We start from the raw sequence: 25,765 nt of genomic DNA on the forward strand, positions 1-25,765 counted from the left end.
CCAGTCATCAAAGTACCAATCAAAGCCTTCCCACCCCTCAGCTTTTTCTGACCCTGTCTTATAAAGTTATGTACTTTCCTCAGATAATTTGGGTGCTTCTATCTCCCACCCCTGCCAACCCCCAAATGGGCTCTGGGTGCTTATGGACCAAATCATGCCCAGGTCTGCACTCTCTCCCAAGGCTCTCAGTGCCTGGCATGAATTGTGGCACAGAGAAGGCACTCAAATGTCAATAAAGACAATAATTATATCTGATAAATACTGAATGTTCTCTATGTGCTTTAAAACAATTAACTCTTTCAGCAATTACATTTTAACATTCATAGCAATTAACAAGTAATTCACTCCCATAGCAATTCATTCTAACAAACAACCCCATAAGGTGGGTGCTGTTAGTATATCTCCAGTTTATAAGACAGGGAAGCGAGGTGTGGAGAAGTGAAATGACTTGCTCAGTTAGGAGGAAAGGAGTCAGGAATCAAGTGCAAGCTGCCTTTGGGCTGCCAGGAGCCCTTGCCCACCACCAATAGGAGCTGGAGTTGGCAGTGTTGCCCTGAGCTTGTTCAGGCAGCCCCTATAGACAGAGCTGTGGCTTTCTTTCCCCAAGATGCAGTCCAGCACTTGCTATTACCAATCTCTATGCTAGGCCTTCCCCAATTTATCTCCTTAAATTGAGCACTGTTGCCCTCATGTTATAATGGTGGCAATCGAGGCTCAGAAAGGTCAAGTGACCCTCCAAAGGTCAAACAGTGGATAAGTGGAGGAGCTGGGATTTGAACCCAGGTCCAGCAGCTCCAGTCTCCTTTGGGATTGGTGGGCTCAATCAGAAATATGAGGTTTTTACTCCAGTTTTGCTGGACTGCACCCTGCCCTGTGGTCAGCAGCCCCTACTCTTGGGGGGCATGAGGGCTCTGGGCCCTTCACTGTGCCCTTGAGCCCTCTCTCCTCACACCAGCAGGTGGCCTCATTGTTGTTTTTTAAGGTATTTTTATTGAGAGGAAGGGAGAGGGATAGAGAGATAGAAACATCAATGATGAGAGAAAGTCATTGATTGGCTGCCTCCTGCAGGTCCCACACTGGGGATCGAGCCCACAACCCAGCCATGTGCCCTGACCGGGAATTGAACCATGACCTCCTGGTTCATAGATTGACGCTCAATTACTGAGCCACGCAGGCTGGGCAGGTGGTCTCATTTTAACACCAACAGAGTTGTCTTCCTGGGATCTAGACCCTGCCCTGCCTCTGGCCCTTGTCCCCTTGGGCTCAGGGCACCTGAGCCCACCTGGTCTTCCTCCTTGAGCCTCAAACATAGGGATTGGGAGTTAAAGGCAGGCGTCCACCTGAATTCTCCTTCCTGACAACAGACATGTGGAATAGCAGAGAAATGTGCAAAGAGCTCTGTGGGGTCTCGGGAGGAAGGATGTGTCTGGGCGGAGCAGGAGGAGCTGTCTGAAGAAAGGGATTGTGGGCTGGCCCCGGCAAGAGTTCACCCGGCAGAAGAGGGAAGCCAAAGCCTTAGAGGCAGAGTGAGCAGGAAATACAGGGAGGCGTGAGCCTGTCCTCCAAAAACAGCCTGATTGGAAGACCGTGAGTGGCAGAGGCCAGTCTCAAAGCCAGCAACGTCAATCCACTGGGGGTGGACTGGGGAGGGGGTCTGTGATCCAGGTGCTCGGGAACTGGGACTCACCCTCTATGTAGAGGGGTCAAGGAGCAGTGGAGGGAAGAGCCACCCCATGTCACCTTCCTGCTCCCTCTCACAGCCATCACCAGGACAGCGATTAGGTGCTGCCGACAGGTGCCAGGCAGTTCCCGCTATCACTGCTGATGCCTGTGACAGCCGCTCCAGCTGTCTCCCAGAGGAGAGAACACACATCTGAGACCAAACTGATGAGGTTGTCTCCAGACAGGTGGCTGCGGAGGGAAAGGGGGGCGGGAGACAGGCCCTATTACAATGCGCACCCTGCCCACCTCCCAGCACCACCTGGCAAGAGGCTCGTAATCACCAGAGAGCTTCAGAGGGCCTTTGTCTGGCTTCCTTGACCTCGCTGGGACATGTGTGTGCACAAACATAGCCTTAAACAGATCTGAGCGTTCATCTAGGTACCATATGACAACTACATACGTGTGTGTGGACACTGACATGCACACACATTCACACCAGTTCTCAAACAGAATAGCTCCTACAGGCGCACACCTACATGCATTCACACTTTGATTCCTGCATGCTCATGGACAAGAACACATGTGCACCTGTATTCACACATGCACACAGCGTCTAAATCTGGGTTCTCTGCAATGAAGACTCTAAGACAGGGATTTAGTAGTCGCTTTGGGATCGCAGGAAGCACAGTGAGGAAGACAGGAGATTGGGGGTTGGGGGAAACTAGGAGTTAGTTCTACTAGACACTCTGAGAGATGGTGTGGAACACACCGGAATTGGAAGGGTAAGGAAGTTATTTCTCTAAAACTCCTGTCCCTCATTGGTTGAGTGTGGCTCCTGGACATTAACCTTCCTGCACTTCTAGGTTGAGCATATCCAGGAGGCACCCTTACATGGAGAAAGCCATAAGCATAGGCAGGAGCTGTTGCAGGGGGCAGGACACACAAGATAGGCCAGGAACATGAGTGGCAGTGACAGTGTCTGCTCCACACAGGGCATGCCCCAATATGTGTACTCTCGAAAACAGGTATAAGGGGGGTAAAAAACAACAACATGCAAAATAATGAAATATCACCTCACTCCTGTTAAAATGACCATCATCAAAAAGACAAGAGAGCCCTAACCGGTGTGGCTCAGTGGATTGAGCGTCTGCCTGCGGACTTAAGGGCCCTGGGTTTGATTCTGGTCAAGGGCATGTACCTTGGTTGCAGGGACATCTCCAGTAGGGGGTGTGCAGGAGGTAGCTGATCGATGTTTCTCTCTCATCGATGTTTCTAACTCTCCCTTCCTCTCTGTAAAAATCAATAAAATATATTTTAAAAAAAGACAAGAGATAACAATTGCAGTTAAATTAGTAAAATTGGAAACAGTTCAGTCTGGCAAACATCAAAAGCCATGCACAAAATATCTATAGACAGAAAGTAGACTAGTGGCTGCCTAGGGCAAGGGGGATGTGAGGTTGGGAGGAATGGGCAGCAACTGCCAATGGGTACAGCATTCTTTCTGGAGTGATGAAAATGTTCTCAAATTGACTGTAGTGATGGTTGCACGACTCTGTGAATGTACTAAAACCACTGAAGTATACATTGAGTGGCCAGATTATTATGACCGGCCAGATTATTATGACCACCCCATCAGTACAATGAAGTGAATTAGTTATGCAAATAATAATAATAATAATAAAACCTTGAGAGTATTTGCTTAGGACGTTTTCAATATTCAGTATTTTTGGAAGTGTCAATGAAGTACTGATGGGGTGGTCATAATAATCTGGCCACTCAGTGTATACCTTAAGTGAGTGAATTGTGAATTATATGGTATGTGAATGATATCTCAATAAAGCCATATTGTAAAAAGAAGAAAAGAGAGTTAACAACTGCTGACCTGGCTCTGGAGAAAAGGGAACCCTTATGCACAGACTGTAAATTGGTGCAGCCACTATGGAAAACAGCATGGAGGATTCTCAAAAAATTAAAAGTAGACCAAGGAGGAATTTCAGGGTGAATGGACCGTTCCAGCTCCCGGGTTCATTGCTGCTCAGCCTGAGGTCACAGACTGGTCTGAAGGTTTAAGTGCCCCCTGTGCCTGTCCAGCTGTTTCCTATGGAAGCCTGGAGTGCTCAGCCTGCCACTGAAGACTGATCTGCACCCCCCACTGCTCAGGACACTGAAAGGGTAAGAACAGCCACTGTGTGGTCTTAACTGTTCTTCAATAAACTCTTAACAGAGAGGAAAACCAAGATGGCGGCATAGGTAAACACCGGAAATTGCTGCCTCACACAACCACTTCAAAAATACAACTAAAAGACAAAACGGACATCATCCAGAACCACAGGAACACTGGCTGAGTGTAAATTCTACAACTAGAAGGAAAGAGAAAAGCACACTGAGACTCAGAGGAGGTGCGGAAGTAAAGTGCACGTGGAAGAGGAGGTGCACGTGGAAAGGGCTGGCAACTGAGGACACGGTTGTCTTTTTCAATCGGGAGAGAGTCTCAAGCTCTCGACTGCTCTGAACTCCAGTTCCAGGAGAGTTTCTGAGGACCCAGACTCATACAGGGAGAAACTTGACTGTCTGGCAGCGGGCAGAACTTGAGGGCGGCTTTCTTTCAGAGGTGCTTGCAGCGATTACCAGGACACTGAGACCTGGGGCCTCTTAGGGTAGGACTGAGGATCAGCCATAGCTGTTTTCTTTGCCCTGTTGATTCCCTGAGACCCCATCCCACCCAAGCTGTGCTCAGAGGCTTTTGCATATGAATGGCCTGGCCCTTTGCAGTCTGAAATTACTTACCAAACTGCAGCTGGGTCACAGAGACCCAGAACTTCCAAAAGAAGGCCCAAGGCCCCACAACAGCTTGCATTGCTTCACAGCTGGGCCTCATCTGGACACCTCCAAACACCAAACAAAGAAGTGGAATCTGCAGATCTCTCCATAGCTCTTGCTGGGTAAACTCAGGCGGAGGCTAAATTAGCACCTCCTTAGAGATCCAAGAGCCAGTGTACCCAGTGGTTAGAGTGGGACCACCCAGATTACAACTCCTCAGATCCATAAGGGACACACTCAGGGGGCAGACTCAGTGAGCACCAAAGCCCCACTGAAGCAAGTCTTGCCCCAGAAGGGTGTCTCCAGCACAGAAGTTCTCCCACTGCAGACACAGCTGATTCTCACAGCCAATTGGCCTGGTGGTCAATTCCTCCCAGTGATACCTACAACAATCAAGGCTTAACTAGAACAAGACTGTGCACAAAGCCCACAAAGGGGTGCACCAAGCGTGTCCACCTCAGGTAATTGGGGAGGCTGATCCACTGGGCCCTATAGGACACCTAGCACAGAAAGCCACTCTACCAACACAGGGAAGCATGAAAAATGCGAGACAAAGAAACAGGTCACAAGTGACAGAAATGGAGGAAAGCAAACTACTGGATATAGAGTTCAAAACCACGGTTATAAGGTTTTTCAAGAATTTTCTAGAAACCGCTGATAAATTTAGTGAGACCCTCAAGAAATCTAGTGAGACCCTCGAGGATATGAAAAAGGACCAACTAGAAATTAAGCATACACTGACTTAAATAGAGAATATTATACAGAGTTCCAACAGCAGACTAGAGGATCACAAGAATCAAGTCAAAGATTTGAAATATGAAGAAGCAAAAAACACCCAACTGGAAAAACAAAAAGAAAAAAGAATCCAAAAATATGAAGATAGTGTAAGGAGCCTCTGGGACAGCTTCAAGCGTACCAACATCTGAATTATGGGGGTGCCAGAAGAAGAGAGAGAGCAAGATATTGAAAACCTATTTGAAGAAATAATGACAGAAAACTTCCCCTACCTGGTGAAAGAAATGGACTTACAAGTCCAGGATGCACAGAGAACCCCAAACAAAAGGAATCCAAAGAGGACCACACCAAGACACATCATGATTAAAATGCCAAGAGCAAAAGACAAAGAGAGAATCTTAAAAGCAGCAAGAGAAAAACAGTCAGTTACCTACAAGGGAGTACCCATACAACTGTCAGCCGATTTCTCAACAGAAACTATGCAGGCCAGAAGGGAGTAGCAAGAAATATTCAAAGTGAGAAATAGCAAGAACCTACAACCAAGATTACTTCACCCAGCAAAGCTATCATTCAGAAGTGAAGGTCAGATAAAGAGCTTCACAGGTAAGGAAAAGCTAAAGGAGTTCATCACCACCAAACCAGGATTATATGAAATGCTGAAAGGTATCCTTTAAGAAGAGGAAGAAGAAGAAAAAGGTAAAGATACAAATTATGAACAACAAATACACATCTATCAACAAGTGAATCTAAAAATCAAGTGAATAAATAATCTGATGAACAGAATAAATTGGTGAATATAACAGAATCAGGGGCATAGAAAGGGAGTGGACTGACTATTCTCGGGTGGGGGGGGAAAGGGTTGTGGGGGTGTGGGAAGAGACTGTACAAAAATTGTACACCTATGGATGAGGACAGTGGTTGGGGGGAGGGTAAGGGCAAAGGGTAAGATGGGAACCTGGTGGAGGGGAGCTATGGGGGGAAAAAGAGGAACAACTGTAATAATCTGAACAATAAAGATTCAATTAAAAAAAAATAAACTCAACAGAATGGAAAAAAGGCCGACAGAAAGTATATAGTTTCTAAAAGTTGAAAAAAAAAGAAAGATAGAGTTACCATATGATTCATCAATTCCACTTCTGGGAATAAACCCAAAGGAAACAAAAAGACTGACTTGAAAAGATATCTGTAACCCCCGTTCACTGCAGCATTATTTATAATAACCAAGACGCGAAAACAATCTAAGTGTCTACCAATAATGAATGGATAAAGAAGTTGTGAGAATATATATATAAACGGATTATTATTCAATCATAAAAAAATGAGAAATCCTGACATTTGTGACCACAAGGAAGCAACTTGAGGGCATTATGCTAAGTGAAATAAATCAGATAGGAAGACATACTGTATGATCTCACTTATCTGTGGAATCTGACAAAATCTCATAGAAGAGACCAGATTTGTGGTTACCAGAAGCAGGGGTAGAAAGAGGAGGTGAGGGGAGAAAGAATTGGGGGAAGGTAATCAAAAGGTCCAAACTTCCATTACAACATAAACAAGTACTAGGGATATAATAATGTACAGCATGATGACTATAGTTAACACTGCTATATAATATTATGAAAGTTATTAAGAGAGTAAATCTTAAGAGTTCTCATCACAATGAAAAAAATTTATTTTGTTTTTTGCTTTCTCTTTTTATTGCATCCATATGACATAATGGATGATAACTAAACTAATTGTGGTAATCATTTCACAGTATATGTGAGTCAAACCATTGTGTTGTGATGTCTTAAGCTTATACAGTGATGTATATCAACTATATCTCAATAAAACTGGAAAAATAAAAAGACCAAGAGATAATTAAAGAAAAAACGTGAAAAACATATGCCATATGCATTGATTCCATTTTAACATTTTAAACATGTTAACACCCCTGAAGTTGGGATATGCTTTACAATTAAAAGAAGCAGTGATTTTTAAAATTTCTTTCTGGTACATAAAAGATGGTACATGCTATCATTGCTAGGGTCTTAGATTTAGTGAAATATGATATGCATGTATGTCCTCTCCAATGTGTGTAGAGTATTCCCTAAAGGATACACAAGAAACAAGGGAAATGGCATTGGAGGGATACTTTCATTTTATAACAGCTTTGTTGAGATATAATTTACTTGCCATAAAATTTATCCTTTAAAATTATATATTCACTGTGAATATACTCACTGTTCTGATTTTGTAATAATCAGGACAGGCTAAATATTTATTATATTAAGACCATGCATGTGTCCCCAGACCCAGTTCTTTCCCTAGGTCTGGTTTTATAAATGCTGGTAATAAACCAAGTCTGATTTATATGGTTAACCTCCAGAAATGACAGCACAGCTAGTACAATAAATGGAAGATAACCTCTGCTAATTTCATGATTCCCAGTTGTCATTAAATGAATTGTAAAATTATTATTATTTTAAAATAAATAAATTATACATTCAGTGTTTTCAGTGTATTTACAAAGTTATGCAGTCATCACTACTACTTAATTCCAGAACATTTTCATTGCCCCCCAAATTAGCAGTCACTCCCCATTCCTTTCTGCACCCAGCCCCAGGCAACCACTCATCTACTTTCTGTCTCCATGGAATTTCCTTTTCTGGGGATTTCATATAAATGGAAAAATATAATACATGGCCTGTGGGTAGCTTCTTTCACTTAGTAGAATGTTTTTAAGGTTCATCCATGTTGTAACATGTAAGTACATACTTCATTCTTTTTCAGGTCTTAATAATATTCCATTGTATGGATATACCATATTTTTTACCCATTCATCAGTTGATGGATATTTTTGTTGTTTCCATCTTTTGCTATTGTGAATAATGTTGCTATGAATACACATGAACAAGTTTTTGTGTGGACATATGTTTTCCTTTGTTTTGGCTATCTACCTAGCAGTGGAATTGCTGGGCCATATGGTAACTCTATGTTTAACCTTTTGAAAAACTCTCACTTTGTTTTCAGTTCACTGCTCTATTTTACATCCCCATCAACAGTGTATGAAGGTTCTAATTTCTCCAAATTCTTGCCAACACCTGTACTGCCCTTTTAAAATTATTATATTGATCCTAATGGGTATAAAGTGATATTTCCTTTATTTCCTCTCTAGTTTTTATTATTTACTTCCTCTGCTTGCTTTGGGTTTAGTTTGTTCTTCTTTTTCTAGTTTCTTATGGTAGAAATGTAGGTTATTGATTTGAAAGCTGTCTTTTTCAATATAGATGTTTACAGCTATTGAGTTCCCTCTAAGCACTGCTTTAGCAGCATCCCGTAAGTTTTATGTTGTTTTCCTTTTCATTCATCTTAAAATATTTCCTAATTTTTCCTTGTGATTTATTGAATTTCCACATATTCAGAATTTCCCTAAATCATTTCATTAATTTCTAATTTAATTCCATATGGTCAGAAAACATACTTTGTATGATGTAAATTCTTTTACATTTATTGAGACCTCTTTTGTGACCTAACACATTATCTATCCTGGGGAATGTTCTATGTGCACTTGAGAGAATGTTGTTGATGGGAGTATTTTATAGATTTCTGTTAGGTTGAGTTTATAGTATTATTCAAGTCTTTTATTTCCTTGTTAATATTTCACATAGTTGTTCTATCCATTATTGAAAGTATAGTACTAAAGTGTCCATCTATTTATTTCTGCTTTCAATTCTGTTAGTATTTGCTTTATATATTCATTAGATGCATGTGTGTTTATAATTGCTATGTATTCCTGATAAATTGACCCTTTTATCATTATAAAATGTCCTTCTTTGTTTCTCGTAACAACTTTTGTCTAAAGTTTATTTTGTCCAGTATTAGGATAGTTTCTCCAGCACTCTTTTGGTTCCTGTTTGCATGTTATATACTTTTCCATCTTTTTACTGATGAACTAAGATTTATGTTTGCCATTTTGCTTTATTTTCTTATGTCTTATGTCTTTTTGTTCCTCTATTCCTCCAATACTGCCTTGTTTTGTGTTAAATGGAAAATTTCTAGTATACCATTTTAATTCTTGTTTTATATTTTATTATATTTTTGAGTTATTTTCTTAGTCATTTCCTGATGATTACAATTAACATCTTAACTTGAAACAATTCAGTGTGGACCAATACCAATTTATTTTCCATAGTATACAAAAACTGTTCTAATAGAGCTCTATTCCCTCCCTCCTCCTTTGCACTATTGTTGTCATGCAATTACATCTTTATACATTAAAGCCCATTAACATCGTTTTATAATTAGTTTTATGCAGTTGTCCTTTAAATCAGGTAAGAAAAGAAAAAGTTACAAACAAAATTACATTCATGCTGCTGTATATTTACCTACATACTCATCTTTCCTCTTTATTTCTATACTCTGTTTCTTCATGCAGACTTCAGTTATGATTGCTCAGTGCCCTTTCCGTTCAGCCTAAAGGACTCTTTTTAGTATTTCTTGTAAAGCAAGTCTGCTAGTGACATATTCTCTAATATTTTAAAAAATATCTGGAATGTCTTAATTCCTCCTTCCTTTTTGAAGGATAATTTTCCTGGATAGAGAACACTGAAAACCAGTCCCCTCCCCTCCCTTCCAGGGTTTGTTGTTGTTTGCTTATTGACTTTCCTGGACTAATTCTGCAAAGTCTGTATTCTTTGTCATGTGTGGCCATTGAAGTCTCTGCTCAGTGAGCTTCGTGGTCAGCTAATGCATGGGAAAAGGTTTTCTTAAGTGCCCTGAATTAATAACTCTCACAGCCTTTGCCAAGGGGCTCTATGTATGTGTTGTGGGGAATTTAAATTCTGCCTTCGCCTTCATTCTGCTTACACAGAGCCTCAGTGCAACCAGAGGTGAAAGGCTATGATCTTCTCATATCTTCCGTAGGCATGCACATGAACATGGCCTTCTAAATTCCCAGGAATATGTTAGAACTTTTCAAAGTCCCTTACCCATTCCCTCAATGTATTTTTTTGGAGTTTTTAATTTTATTTTAAAACAAAGGGTGGCATTTTTTTAAGTGATAATCTAGCTTTAGTTGAAAGAGTATTTGAAATACTTTGTAATCATCCTATAGAATGTGAATACTGTAACTCTTATTTTAATGGAATTTATTGGAGTGACACTGTTTAAGATTTTTGGTTAGTCTTTTCTTAGCTCCAACTGGTATGGCTGCCTCAGGCAGCTGTGATGTCCAACAATTGCATCTGATGTTTATTGACAAATGCCCTTGGAGATAGGTCTTTTGCATGGAGAGATCTCTAATTCAGGCCAAAGAAAAGTACTGGAAATGAAGCTTTTGAGCAAGCTGCCAGACAAGTCAAATACTGAGAAGTCTCACCCTGGCCAATGTGGCTCAGTGGGTTGGAGTATTTTCCTGTACACCAAAGGTGGCGGGTTCCATTTCCCGTCAGGGCACATACCCAGGTTGTGCGTTCTATTTCCGGTCCAGGCCTGTGTGAAACCAATTGCTGTTTCTCTCTCACATCAACGTTACTCTCTCACATTGACTTTCTCTAAAAACAATGTTTAAAAATGCTGACCAGTGTCTGGGGAGGGGCCTTTGAGGAGCTCCAAAACTGCTCCATCCTCTCTAGTTGCTGCTCGGCTGCTGTTTACACAGTTACTGTGGTTGCAAGACTTGATTTTTCAAGATCACCATGAAACTGGAAATAGGGGATGAAACTAAGGCAAGTGAAAAACATCATAACACTCACTGCTTTTTTTGCCAAGATTCAGCCATTTTTCTTGAATAACTACACCTCGAATTGTTGTCTTTCATTTCCAACATTCAAAAGAAGTGTATTTGAGGGTTCTTCCAGTGGTCTCACTGCTTTTTATGGAGTTGATTTTTAAAGGTCCTTCCTCCACCATTCCAGGGGTCAGACTTTTCCTATGCATCTTTCTGCATTGCATGAAGGTTTTTTCCCCCATGTCCAGCTATTACCCAATCAGAAAGTAAAATATATATAAAAGCAAAAAGGGTATGTACACACATGTGTACAAGTACTCACACACTGATGCTGGAATCCACATGCATGAATATATTAATCTGTCTGTGACACATATTTGCTCTTCTGTGTGCAGGAGTGACAAGGTCAGCTCTGTGCTTCAGAAAGATCGCCCTCACTCCTGGTTGCAATGTGGAGCATGGAGAGGATGAGGTGGAAAGCAGAGAAGCCAGGAAGAGGCTGAGAGTCATCCGGCAATAGTGATGCTGTGACTTGGACTAGGCTCAGGGGTAGTCACACAAGCCCACAGATAATTACCCCCGAGGACCTCATGGGTACACAGGCCCAAGCATATGCATATGTAGGAACATGGTTCATGTGCTCAGGCATGTGTGCTGTTGGAGCTAAAGAAAGATTTGGTACAGATGTCTCAGAGGGATTGGAGGACTGCATTGTGAACTGTGAGGGGACTTGGTGAGAAGGACAAGATTCTGGAGGGGAGAGTGTAGGGAGGTGTGATCTTCCAGGCCTGATGCCCACTTAGGTTCTCTCCTTGTCCCCCTGACTTGCTATCAGCTCTTCCTGCGTGACCCTAGGTCACTTCCCTTCCCTGTGAGCAATTTCTACAGATGAGGGTTATGTTTATTTCTTGACCTGATCCACCCCTGAAGTTCATCTCCACTCAGTGCTGGGAGCACACAGACAGAGGCTGGAAGCTAGCTGGGCGAGATCCCGGGTGTAACAAACACACTAGGTCATCTCGAACCCCTCCTGACACCAAAGAGTGCAGATCTCCTAAGTACAACATACTACAATTCAGAATTTGTTAAAAATACAGTTTCTTTTTATTACAAATTATTTCAAACATTTGAAGAATAATGGAATGAAGACCAGTGTACTCGCTACCGCATTTTGACATATCAAAATTTTGCCTATTTACCTTTTCTTTTTTTTCCAGATTTATTTTGTCAGCAAACAAATACATTCATCCACTCTGAGGCTGTTGAGCATTTGGGTTGTTTCCAGGTTTTCACTATTGTGGGCAGAATGAATACGAGCATTCTTGTCAGGTCTCCTGTTGTGTATGTGCAAGAGTTTCTCTTGGGTATATACCTGGGAGTGGAATTGCTGAATATTCAGCTTCATGAGATTCTGCCAAACTGTTTTTCCAAAGTAGTTGCATCAATTTGCACTCCCTCAGCAGTGTCTGAGAGGTCTTGGGGATCTGCTTCCTCTACTATCTCACATAATAGAATGCTATCCAGCAGCCAGAATGAATGAACAATAGCCACAAACAACGGAGATGAATCTTAGCAATAGCATCTCAGCAAGCGAAAGGAGGCTCCATGGAGCAGGCCACTCTTTCAAAAACTCTATCAACAACTTACATACACAAACATGTATGTGTATATATATTTAATTAGTTACTGTCTTTTCAAAGAAATAAAATGTTGCAGCTACAACTGAAGACCCCTGCATATACCACTCCCCAATTCAATTCCTTTCTCTTTCTCCCAAGACCAAAGGAAACATTCTCAGGGAGTAGGATGTGTTGCCTTCCCAGCCACCTGTGTTTTTATACTTTAACTGCTTACGAATGTATTCACACTGTTGGTGAGTTTTTTATATTTACATCAATGCTATCAAATCATACGTAGCCTTCTGCAATTTGTTCCCCATCCCATGACTCACCAATATAGTTTTGAGATCTATCCATGCCACTACATGTGGCTGAAGTTCATTACTTGTAACTGGAATAGTTGATTGACTGATTTGCCACACTTTAGTCATCTTCCTATAGATGGCAATTAAGAAATACAGATTTTTTTGTGATTTTGAGATTACAAGTGCCCAGCATTGTATCATTCTAATATCTCAATGTGGTTGTATGATCCTTTTGAAATATGAATCCATTTTATTATGTCCTTGCCCTTGATTCCACCCCCAATAGTCCAGTTGGTGTCCTCCTGGTCTTGAGTTTGCAAAGCCACAGCCCTGAGGGGAAGAGGAAAGACTTGAGACACTGACAATAGATGTGGGAGACTGAGGGTCCAGGGTATAACCACGCTCTCAGTTACCCCTGAGACCCCAACAGGCCTCTCAGCTGGGCTTCAAGAGAAGAGTCAGAGGGAACCCAACTCTTAAAGCCACAGGCCATTGAAAAAGGAGTCCCACCCTGTCTCCAGGACTGAGGGTGATGACAGAACCTGCAGCCAGGTCTGGAGGACCTGAGAGCAGCAGTGACCTGTGCCCCATTCTTCTGAGCCCCTGAGAAAAACATGGCTGGGTGTGCAGCATGAGATGGCCTTGCAGAAACTCCCGTGCCTGACGTGGTGAAGGAGCATCGGGAAAACTTGCCAGACCCAGAGCAGCCTCGCGGCCAGCAGCGAACCATGGCAGCCAGCAATAGAGGGGCAGCATGTCTTGATGGGCAGACAACAACTGCGGGTCTATTGTCCTCTCCCATGATCTGTGTCAGTCCCAAAAGGTCCTCCAACCCCATGAAAGGGGAGAGCCCAATCGGCCTGTATTCCTCCCACTGTGGACTCCAAATGGAAATGGCATTGCATTATAGAAAAGAAAGCTACAATCCTGGCACATGGGTGTGGATGGGCAATCACACCCTCTGCAGCATCTGGGTTTCTAAGATGATAAGCTTTCCAGGTTACCAAACCTCATGTTCAAGGGCTGTTTGGAGGTGGGAAGGATCTAGCCTTGGGACTGCTGAGAACTTTGCCAGGATTGTGTCTATTTTCCTGACTTTCTAGGCCCCTTCGGGAAGGTTAAGAATAAAGAGGTTTGGGGGGAAAACCCCGTCCTTCTTTTTTTTTTTTTAATATATATTTTATTGATTTTTTACAGAGAGGAAGGGAGAGAGACAGAGAGTCAGAAACATCCATCAGCCGCCTCCTGCACATCCACTGGGGATGTGCCCGCAACCCAGGCACATGCCCCCGACTGGAATCAAACCCAGGACCCCCCAGTCCGCAGGCCGACGCTCTACCCACCGAGCCAAACTGGCCTCGGCAACCCCGTCCTTCTTACCCCAAGATTCTGCCAGGCCTTGATGAGGCAGGGCTCAGAGGCCTCAGTCAGTCGAAGCTGTAGCTCCTACCCTGGCCCACTCACTATGCAAGAGGGGAAACTGAGGCCCCAAGGAGGCCTGATTTGCCCTGGTCACACAGTCAAGCAGCACAGACCCAGGCCACCTCACACAGCCCTGGCTCACCTCCAGGCATGGCTCCTTCCCCAGTCTGGCTGCCTCCACCCTCTGCTGAGGCCGGCTGGGAATGTGCTCCCCACTGCCCAGGCAGTCAAGGCCGGCTCCCCTGGCCCAGGCCGCTCATGCCGAAGGTTGCCATCCATTTTCTGCCCACCTCATTTGTCTGAAAACCATGAAGAAAAATCACTCCTGTCTCTCTGCCTCAGCTGCCACTGTGATATATGGCCTCCATCAGAGCCCCCTCCCCCCTGTTGGCACCCTCCTTCTCCCCAGAACTCCCCAAGGCTGGGGTCAGAAAGATGGAGTGATACTGAGCCAGCTAACAGGGTGCACTTTCACAGACATTCAGGAGACTATGTCTCTGCCTTGTCTTTGTGGAGGGAAGGCAGTGTAGACATTACTGATCATTGCTGTGTGACCTCCGGCAATTCATGTCACCGCTCTGTATAATAATTCCCGACCTGCCCCCCCCCCTCCTCTCTCCCTCCCTCCCCCAGAAGCCACACAAGGTCGGTTTACAGATCTTAGTTCATTTGCTCTTTCCATCATCTCTGCAGGGTACCTGGTGAGAATAAATAGATAGAAACCCTACTTTCTGTTTACCCTTCATGCCAAGCCCCATGCTAGGCACTGGGGAACCATAGCCACTGCCCTTGAGCCAGACACGCAAAACACGAAAGCACCACCCCAATGTGGAAATGCAATAATCAAACACTTCCTGCACACAGGGATGCCTGAGATGCGGATGGGGGTGGGGTGTCTCTCTGCTGGAAATGGGGAGGGGGAGGCAGTGTGTGTGTGCAGCTCTGAGGGGGTGGTCTCAGAGCCGGGTTCTAAGGCTCTGAGGTTAGGAGCATGGGCTCTGGAGTTGGACTGCTTATACTGGCATCTGCTGTGTGACCCTGAGCAACTTGCTTGGCTTCTCCGAGTCTCCTCTGACTTCTGGAGAGCTGGTAATAGGAATATCTGGGCGGGGCTGTGAGTGTCAAGTAAGGCATATAAAGTGCTAAGTTTAAGACTTCACACAGAAAGCTGACATTTTCACAATTTGTGAAAAGTGCTAGGAAGTTGCCTAGAGGACAAGGTGGGGGCAAATGGTCTGGGCAGAGGGGACAATCAGACCACAGTTGTGGACACAGGGAGATCAGAGCTGCTGGTAGAGGCTGGAGCTTGGGGTGAGGGGCAGGAAGTGCTGAGAGAGGAGGCTGATATGGACAGCCTTCAGGGCAACGGGCAGGAGAGTGGCAAGGTCAGACTGAGCATTAGGAAGATTCCACAGATAGTGACTGAGGAGGAGATGTTGGAGGGTCAAGCTGCGTTCAAACCCTGGTCTCTCTCCTCAAATGCTCCTGACATTTCCAGTAGGATTTCAAATCCTTTGTAAACCAGAGCCGGGTTTTCCTGTAATCCCCATGCACTGGCCAGTTTCCGTCTCAGATGTGTGTTGGGGTAGAAGGAGGGGAGGAACCCAGCTTCCCGGGGGGAGGTCCATGGGACAGATTCTGGCTGGGGAGGGTGGTGGCCCAGACAGCCCCCAGCTCACCTGACCCTTCCACTGTGGCTCATCAAGCATTCCTCCCTGCGGGGAGCCAGGAGCGGAGGCTGTCAGGCGTGTCCAAACTGCGCTCCTGGCTGCCTCAATTTCGCATCCTCCAAACAGGCAGACACCGTGAATGGACCGGAAATTGAATGCAAAATCAAAATGCAGCAAATAAATAGACGCAAAATCATTTGGAGCCAGTAATAAGAAACTCCTCTGGACTCTGAAGCCTGGAAAGTTCCGCGGAGGCTGAGCTGGCCTGGCCCAGAGGGATGTTAGACGGGGCACCCCTCCCCCCTCCTTCCCTGGCCCCAGCTCTCCTCCACGGCCCCACATTTCTGACGATCTCCAAGGTCACCCAGTTCAGCTCCTCAGCGTGCAGGCAAGGAAACTGAGGTTTGGAAAGAAAGGTCAGAGAATTAGATCTGGGTTTTGACCCAGCTCCTCCTTTCGAGCACACATGACCTTGGGCTGGTGGCCTGACCCTCAGTTTCTTCATCAGACAAATGGGGAGAAGGCCCTCCTCACAGTTTGGGTGAGCAGATTGATTGAAGGTAATACGGAGTGTGGAAGGGTGCCCAGTGTCAAACCTGTAAGAATTTTTTATGAGTTTATTTGAGCCAAACTGATGACGATTGCTGGAAAGCAAAAATCTCAACGGATTGAGAAAATGCTTCGGGAAATGGTAGTTTTACCACTTACTTTATGCATCAGAATCAAAGGGGAAGATGTAAGGGCGTTATATGAAGTCCACTGGTGGTAGATTAGGGAGGCAGGAGAAAGCAAAGCGGGGAAACCTCTGGGATTGCATAAAAAATAAAAGGGGTTCAAAAAATAAAGGGGATAGATGCATACTTCTTTTACATTGGTGGGTATAGGATAGTTAACAGTTAACACGATAACAATGACAATGAGGGGTTCATATTGAACTTCAACTTCCTTCTCCCCTAACCCCCTTCACTGAAGAGCCCCAGCACCCCGAGTCGCCCAGCTGGGCTCCCTGGTGCTGCAGACTCACTTTTCATTCCCTCAGGGCCCTGACAGCAGAGGGGAATGTTGCACTAAGCCTGACAGTCACAGCTGCAAGCAGGCCCAGGACGGTTTACAGAGCATGTTCCCCTCATCCCCCCACCCCCACCCCCACCCTCACCCCGTCAACTTCACAGACAGGGAAAGAGAAACTCAGACCTCGGACCTCGGAGGGGACTGTCCAAGGGTCACGGTCACGTGGTGCTGAGTGTAACAGCAGGGACTGGAATGTCAAATCCCTCTTTGTGTCACTCATTTCCTCATCAAAAGGACAATAAACTCCTGCTTGCTGGGTCAGGATGAGGACTTTGGGCCTCAAACAGGCCCTGGTCCCACTCTGGGAGTTGCAAGGGTCCCTGGTCAGCAGGCTGAGAGCCAAGACCCACCTGGGCCACCAGGAGCTGTGGGGACGGGAATTAAGGAGCAGAATGAGAGGCAAGAGGAGGAGCCTCTGGCTGGGGCCACAGGGCAGCCAAGACAGCAGAGAGAGGGGAAGGGACAGAAAGAAAGACAATTCCACCAGACACATCTTATAAGTACCTACTGCATACCAGGTATGGAGGAGACAGCAGCGAGCAAGACAAAAGCAGGCACGGAACTTACACTCTGGTGGGAGAAAGACACTAAACAATCACCCTGATTTGTAATCATTTATACAAATAGGGCTTTAAAGGGGAGGATCAGGTTCTAGGAGTGACACAGGGACATAAGCTGGGCCTGGACAGTCAGGGCGGGCTTTCTGGGGAGGTGGTGCTTGGATTGAGACCAGGAGGATGAAAAGAGAGGGGAAAAGGCAAGGAGGGAGAGAGGGAGGGAGGGCGGGGGAGGGAAGACAGAGACAAAAGGAAGGGGGAGAGAGGAGAAGAGACAGAAAGTGGGAAAGGAAGAATCAGAGGAAGAGAGTTTGAGAGAAGGTGATGGGCAAAGAGGAGCCAGAAATGAGACAGTTGGCCAGACGGACAGAGAGAGAGGGAAGGCTGGGGGAAGGAGGGGGATTACAGAAAGACAAAGAGCCAGGGAGAAAGGGAGGGTGAGGGGAGAGACCGCAAATGGCTCCAAGCCCCCACCCACTGCCGCCTGGACTTTCATCTCCGATACATGAGGAACTTGAGCTCCCCTCGAGGGAAGTGTGGGCGTCCAGGCTGGAGCTGAATAATGCATTTCACGTTCCAGGACTGTTTCATCTTTCCCTTTGTAAACTTGGACTACAGAGCGGAGCGAGGCTGCAGCCAGGGGGGTGTGGGATGGGCTGCGGGTGCTGCTGGAGGGAGGCAGGGCTGGGACTGGCTGGCCAGGCCTCCAGGGCAGAACAAGGGCCTGAGCCTCCCCCCTCTCCCCACACCCTCAGTGAGGGCCTCATCCTGATTTCCAGCTGGAATTCAGTTCCTGACAAAGAGTCAGCATCAACTTGAGGTGCTTGTTGTTAAGTGTTAACTGTTGATGAAGGTGCTGACCATTAACTAGGATGTGTTCACTGTCAACTATAGTTGAGTGCTCACTGTCAACTGAGGTATTTTGTTAAGTAGCATGTTTGCAGGTTGACTATGGTGTTAACTGTTAAGAGATTCGCTGTTAACTACAGTGTTCACTGTTAACTAGGGTATTCAACAAGTAAGGGGTTTTTAGGTAGGATGTTTGCAGTTAACTAGGGTGAACTAGTTAATGAAGGTGCAGAGCTCACATCTGGCCCCCAACTGGTGCCTCCTGCCAAGCAGAGAGAATAGCTGTGGTTGTCAGTCCTCACAGTGGGCCATCCTGGACCAAACGCTCGATGGGCCCTTTATTTAATTCTCTCAATAGCACCATGAGGAAACAGGGTCCTCTACTCACCCCATTTTACAGAGAAAAAGACTGAGGCTCAGAGAACTGGCCTAGGATGTTTGGGGGCAGGGGAAGAGGGCCCTGTGTGAGCCCCTTCTCTTCAACCCCACCCCAGTCCCAGCAACTGTGAGTCCTCACCTCTGCTGCCTCCATGCTTCTCTGGCCCAGAGGAGGAAATGCAGCCCCTGCCTCCAGATATGACATTGGGATCAGCACAGCTCTCTTCTAATTTGAACAATTGCCCTCACAGCCACAACCCCTCCAACCCTTCCAGGTTCGATTATAGAGGCCTGGGCAGCCACCACACCCCAGGATGCACTGGACCCAGCTTTTGCTAGGTCATAAGAGGCGACTGTTCAATTTTCAGAAATGTGAAGAAGTGGTTGTTAAACAGGGGGCAATTTAAGATCCGCCATGGTGGGAATAACTTACACCATGGAAAATGGCAAATGCTACAAAGCAGGCTTCTCAATGGAGAGTTGGTTTACCAGCACACAACTGACTACATCCCTTTATCAGACTCCTACCTGAGCCCCAGCACTGTCTGGACATAGAAAATGTCTTATTTGGCATGTTGAACCAATCCATTGTGTATAAATATACAGACAATAAATAGGTTTCATTATCTCCTTCAGGGTGGCCAGAGAATATATTCTTTTAATATGTAAAATTAAGTTTTAAAAACGAAATTACTTTGTTTTCTACACGTGGTCTTTTCACAGATTTCTTTACCTTAGGAACAAAAAAGAAATTCACATCCACCCCTTAGCAGCTCCACCCCAACCCTCCCCCTGGAAAGGCCTATCTTGACCTTCCTTTTAAAGATGTCTAGATTCATAGGATCTTAGAAATGCTGAGCCCCTGAAACTTCAAGTTACAGGGACTTTAGATTCTGGAATCCTGAAACCTTTGACTCCTGGATCTTAGACTTGGAGCATCCCAATTAGGGGAGTGACATCTTCTTCAGGGATTTGATTCTAGATTTAGTGGTGAGCAAGTATTCCAACCGGGTGCAAACTCCCCTCATAAATCCTCCAGGGACCCCATGCTGGAGGCCACCCATCGCTCAGTGAGCCAGGGATGCAAGGAATCTCTGCCTTTTCAGTGGAGCAGTAGATGGATTATGTAAATTAGTAATTATGCAACAATATGTAAAATATTACAGGTTATGTAAATATATAAATTAGCAATTATGTAACTATGTATCTTTAAACGTTGGAATTTTACTCAAGGTGGCAACCATTTCATATTCTCATGATATATACAGAAACCACAAGCTTTTCTCTCTCCTCAATCATAGCTGAAGTTGTATATAGCCTTTAATCATAGTAAATTAAAATAATAGAAATTTGGGATTGGAAGGGACCTGGAAACCAGGCCCTGTTAAATGCTGATATCTCCCTTACAGCATCCCCCCCACAAAATGTTCGTTCAGTCTGTTTGAATTCCTTCCGTGGCAAGGAGCTCACCACCTTGCAAGACAGACCATGTCACTTCCAATCATTTTTAATTATATTGTTGGGACAAGATGGATCTTCCCATATCTCTGAGCATCAACAACATTGCAAAGCTCCTCCCCTGCAGGAGCGGGGACACAGAGGAACCCAGGCCCTGCCTGGTTGGGGGGGCCTAAAGTGGCAGTGTGGAGGCAGAAATCATGCTCTGGACACTCAGAGAAGGGCCACTCACTCTAATGAACCTAATGACCCCTTTGACTCCAGCCCAATTTTGCATGTAATGTCTAAGTACTCATGGACCCCTAGAGTCCCATGATCCAGTCCAAATCTCTTATAGTATAGATAAGAAAATTGGAGCCCTGAGACAGAAGAGACTTCCCAAGGTCAAGGTCACACAAGACCTAAGAGGCAGAGGCAGGATCCAAACCTACATTTTCAGCCTCAAATCCAGCAGATGCCCCCCCCCCCCCCATCCCATTCCCACATCAGGCACTTTTCCCCAGCCAAGGCTAGACCAGCCCATAGTCTGAGATCTAAAGCAGACCCCCCACCATCCATCCTCTCAGCGCCACGCACCCCCCCCCCCCCCGCCGCCCCCCATCACTGGGGTTAGGAGGTTGTTAGATCTGCATGGCAACCCCCAACTGTGGTGCTTACCCAGGCCACTGAAGGGGTGGACAGCTGGGCTGGGTGATGGGTGGTTTTAATATTTAAACACAGTTTGCCGCTGCACAGCCAAAGGCAAAAGTAGCTGCCTCCTTTTTCTTCTCCTTCCTCTTTTTCCTTCCTTCTCTTTTTTTAAATCTTTAATGTCTCCCGCCAGCCGCCAGTGGGGGAGGCGTTGTTTGAGTGTCATATTTCAAAGGGTTGCCACAGCTGGAGGGATATTCAGAGCATTTCGAGCCAATCCATTGTGTATAAATATATAGATATATATATAGGTTTCATTATCCCCTTCAGGGCTGCCAGAGAATATATTCTTTTAATATGTATAATATATTTGAGCTGCTACATGACTCGCAGCAGGGGAGGGAGGCAGGGTGGCCCGCAATTGACATTTCAGAGGCATTTCCAGAGACAGAAAAACAGCTGACTTTGGGAAAGGGGAGGGCTCCATTCAGGCGAGGTTGGTCTCTGGGGTCTGTTGCCAGGAGGGCACGGGGTCTGAAGCCTAATCCCTACCCAGTGCCTGGCCCAGCACTGATATTTATGAGAACCTTTGAGAATGGTTCATCTGATCCTTTTGCTTATCCACGGCTTTCCATTGTTAAGTGGTCTTCAGCTCTAACAAAGGATTTGGGGGCAACGCTTACTGGATCTGTGGCAGCCATGGAAGCTCGAGGCTGTGTGCTGGTTGTGTGATCATGGGCAAGCTGCTTAAACCCTCTGAATCTTAGTGCCTTTATCTGCCTGCCTTGCAAAGTAAAAGCAGATCATGTATGTGAATATGGAAAGAGAGTGCCAAGTGGGTGCTCACCATTAGGGATGTGACCTAGTTATAGGAGGGGGGTATGGGGTGGTGGGGGCGGGGGGGGGGGCTGGTTTTAAGGGAGGGCTTCCCTGGAAAGGTGATACTTGTGCTGAGACCTAAAAGATGACCCGAGATGAAGAGGGTCAGGGAGAGAGAATGTTCCCTGTAGCTCTCAATCTGCCAAAGCAAGGGACAGGTCCAGAGAGGACTGGGCTGCCCTCAGCTTAGGACTTAGTTTGGAGCAAGCCCAGGTCCCAGTGGCCCTCAGGCCTCAGCCTTCATCACCTTCATTTCTGCATGTGCACAGTGTCAAACTCCAGCCTTGGTGTCCTGTTTTGCTTGTCACGTGCTCTTGGTGCATCCCCCAACCACTTCCCAGGAAGCAATATAAAGTATTGGTAGCTGGGCTTCTTTCAAGATGAAGTCAAAATTAAAAGGAGGCTGGCTGCCCTGGCTGGGTGGGCCAGTGGGTTGGAGTGCCGTTCCGCACACCAATAGGTTGTGGATTTGATTCTCATTCAGGGCACATACCTAGGTTGCAGGTGTGATCCTGGTCAGGGCGCATATGGGAAGCAACCGATCGATGTTTCTCTCTCACACTCCCTTCCCCTCTCTCTAAAAATCAGATAAAGATTTTTTTTTTTAATTTTTTTAAAAGGTGGCTTGCTTTCCCTGCATGTCTTGGCATCTCTGACTCTCAGCAGCTGCTCTCATTTGTCTCTCTCTGGGCCCTTCCTGACTCTCCAGACAGTGGCTCCTTCCTCACTTGGGTCTGGCCACCTGGAAGAGGAAGACAGAGGACACCAGGGACCTAATGGGAACAGGAACCCAAGCTCTGGGGCAGGAGCTCCTATGTATGTTCTCAGACCAGCTGAATCAGCAGCACCTGGGAGCTTCTGTGTCAGTAGATTTGGATCCAGGGAATCATATTTCCCAATGCTCCAGGGTGATGTTGAGGCAAGGCCAAGTTCAGGAGTCTTAACCCTGGAGTTCAGAACCACGACCCACCACCAAAGGCAGGGGAATATGGAAGGAAGAGAGCTGGACCCCGTTCTGGGATTCCTAAATTTCTGCCAGTAGTTCAACTTATGACCCTCTCAACCTGCTTTCCCCACACCCTCCGCCATCTCAGTAAAGGATACTTCCAACCACCTAATTTTTTAAGGCATCATCCTGGACTCCTTTCTATCTCCTACCTCTCATCTAACAGCAAGACCTATCACCCCTATTTTAAAATACATTCAGAATCCTTCACATCCATGGCTACCACCCTGGTCTGAGCTACCAGCATCTTTCCCCTGAATTATTGCAACAATCACTATTGTCTCGTCTTCTGACTTCCATGCATGCCCTGCTCCAGCCCATTCTCCACCAGCAGCCAGAAGGATCTTTTAAAAATATGAATTTGATCATTTTCCTTGCCCTATTTCACCCTTTCCACTTGCCTCGCCTCTGCTTGGCTGGCTGCATCTCATCTTTCAGCTCCTGGTTTCAATGCTGCCTCATTAGAGGGCCCTCCCTTGACAGCTCCAGCTAAGAGGAGCCCCCTCCTCAATTGTTCTTTATCCCTGCCCTTTCTGGGTTTCCCTCACAGCTTTGTCCACAATTTGCAATTACTTGTTTCTTATTATTTACTTGTTTGACACTCTGTCTCCCCCTCTGCTTATTGCTCTATCCCCAGGACTCAGCACAAAGCATGGCGCACAGCAGGTGCTCAATATAAGTTTCCCGAAAGAACGGGAGGGTGATATTTAATTGACCCAACTCATCATTTTGACTTAGGCTGCTTAGGTAATGAAAATGCACACTCTTGGTTCAGATGGCCATCTCATTATACAAATGAGTAGTGTCCAGGGATGAGTGGTGGTCTCTTCTGGAAGCGGTTGTGCCTGGATGGTGCAAGGATGGAGTCCCTAGGACACTGGCCCAGGTACCTCTTAAGCCTCCAGCCTGAGCTAGGTTGAAGCAGAAAGGAAGAGAAAGCATTGGAGGTGCCGGTTGCCTACACACCCATTTTACAGATGAGCAAACACTCTTTTAGAGCCCCTCCCTCATACTGCGGAACCTCGAGAGGGGCAAGGTCCCTTCCCCCTTGCCCTCTGTACCTCAAAGACTTCCCAGCAGCCAATGAAAGTCTCGGAGGGAATTGAGAGTCACTGAGTCCATCCCACTGCTTAGAAGCAAGTCTAAGCAGTCCAGTTAGACAACAGTCCTCCACCCTATTTCCTACAGAAATCCCCCCTCCCCAATTAAATTGGAGAGGGTGTGGTGCGCTAGGAATACAGACTGGGATTTAGGAGATCTGAGTAGCCTCCCTCCCCCTTTCTGAACAACAGGGGCAATGGGGAGCCTCAGAACCAGTTGAGAGTGATCTCTCCCAAACCTAATCCGCCTCCGCCCACAGCGGCAGAGTAAAAACGCCGCGCCGCTTCTCCACGGAGCGCTGGCGCCCCCTGCTGGACAGAGGCGGGAAGGCAGTCCTGGCTCTCGCCACTGGAGTGCTGTCTGCAGGCAGATGGCGGTGAGGGTCTGCTGTGCCATGGGCCTAGGACCACAGGTGGCGAGAGATTCACAGACACACAAATACCTGCCGGCCTCAGACACTCCAGGCCCACCCTAAAACATGGAAACAATACCACCCGGGCCCTTCCCATGACCCCAGGAGCCCAGAAGAGCAAGGGGTGCCTGGTGGTGGAAGGTGTGAACAGAGCTTGGACTCCCGTGGGCCTGGGGCCTCTCATGGTGTGAGGAGCAGGGGGAAGGGGTGGGCCTGCATAAAACACCCCATGAGGCAAAGGCACCCAGTCACCCAACAGTGGGGAAAGTGCCAAGTGCAAGGAACAGGCCGAGCAAGCCAACTCCACCGTCACATGTCAGTGTTACAGGAAACTTTCAGGGAAATTTGGGTGGAGGGTTCTAAACCCCTGGCGGGACTGTGTCATTAGTTCCCGTCTACCTTCAAGGTCCCAAGTATACAAGCCACCCAGGAACCACAGCTGGCACCTGGGGCTGGGGAGGAGGACCGGAAGTCAGCAGACCACTGGCTTGGAGCTCTTCCATTTGGTGATCAGCCCTGCTGGCTTTTCACTCACTCAGTATCAGTATGGACTTGCTGAGCACCTACTACATGCCATGTGCTTGCTTGGACCCAGCATCCAGTGGGGAGCAAAGTCCTGGCCCTCATGAAGCTTAGTGGAAAGATGAGCCATTTTTAAAAAAGCAAATAGGAAATATGATGCCAGTTGATCATCTAGCTATTCCACTGCTAGGTAATCCCAAGATAAATGAAAACATATGTCCCTATGTCCACAAAACGGCTTGCACGTGAATATTCACAACAGCTTTAGTTCTGATAAAGACTGGAAGCATCCCAGGTATCGGTCAACTGCAGAGTGAATAAGCAACTCAAGGTATGTCCATAAGATAGAACTCAGCTCAGCAAAAAGATAATGAATAACTAATACCCACATCAACATGTATGAATCTCAGAAACACAATCCCCAGCAAAAATAAAAATAAAAATAAAACACCAATGAGTACATTTCCATGGTGTGAAATTCTAGAAAAGGAAACGCTGAGCTACAGTGACAGAAAGCAGACCATGAATGCCTGGGGCAGGGAGGGAGCTGTCCAACAGAACCTTTTGGTGGCCTGATGACACAAGCAAAGCAGACACTGACAGTTCCACCGCCATCAGCACCCACACACCCTGATGGCTTCCCAAGTCGCTCACCCTGAGGGAGTCACCTGCCCACAGCATTGAGCTTGGCTGAATACAGAGGACAAGCCAGGAGTGTTAAATCTCAGGGGAGACCCTCAATCAACGAGGACCAGAATTTAGAGAATACCCCACTTTCCACCAGGGCCGGGATGAAGGTGTAGAAGGGAGATGCTGAGAGCTCAAAATTTGAGACCCTCACTCTCATGGTTGTGCAAATGTAGAGTCCACACCTGAGAGTGAGGGCTTTTTAAATGATTTTATAACAGCTTTATTGAGATATAATTCACATACCATAAAGTTTACCCTCTTAAAGCATA

The 25,765-nt window shown here is 46.1% G+C and overlaps 1 long non-coding RNA gene and 1 other non-coding gene across 3 annotated transcripts in view; one reads left to right on the plus strand and one right to left on the minus strand.

Moving 5' to 3' along the window:
- LOC118663732 overlaps positions 1-25,765 on the minus strand; it is a 71,033-nt gene that overhangs the window by 24,179 nt on the left and 21,089 nt on the right. The gene's annotated exons all lie outside the window — the stretch shown is intronic.
- LOC118663870 lies at positions 7,425-7,556 on the plus strand. The gene has a single exon (XR_004970174.1). It is a non-coding gene; the product is annotated as a small nucleolar RNA SNORA72 (small nucleolar RNA).

Source organism: Myotis myotis, unplaced genomic scaffold (genome assembly GCF_014108235.1).
Source record: "Myotis myotis isolate mMyoMyo1 unplaced genomic scaffold, mMyoMyo1.p scaffold_m19_p_9, whole genome shotgun sequence".
NCBI classification, from domain to species: Eukaryota; Metazoa; Chordata; class Mammalia; order Chiroptera; family Vespertilionidae; genus Myotis; species Myotis myotis.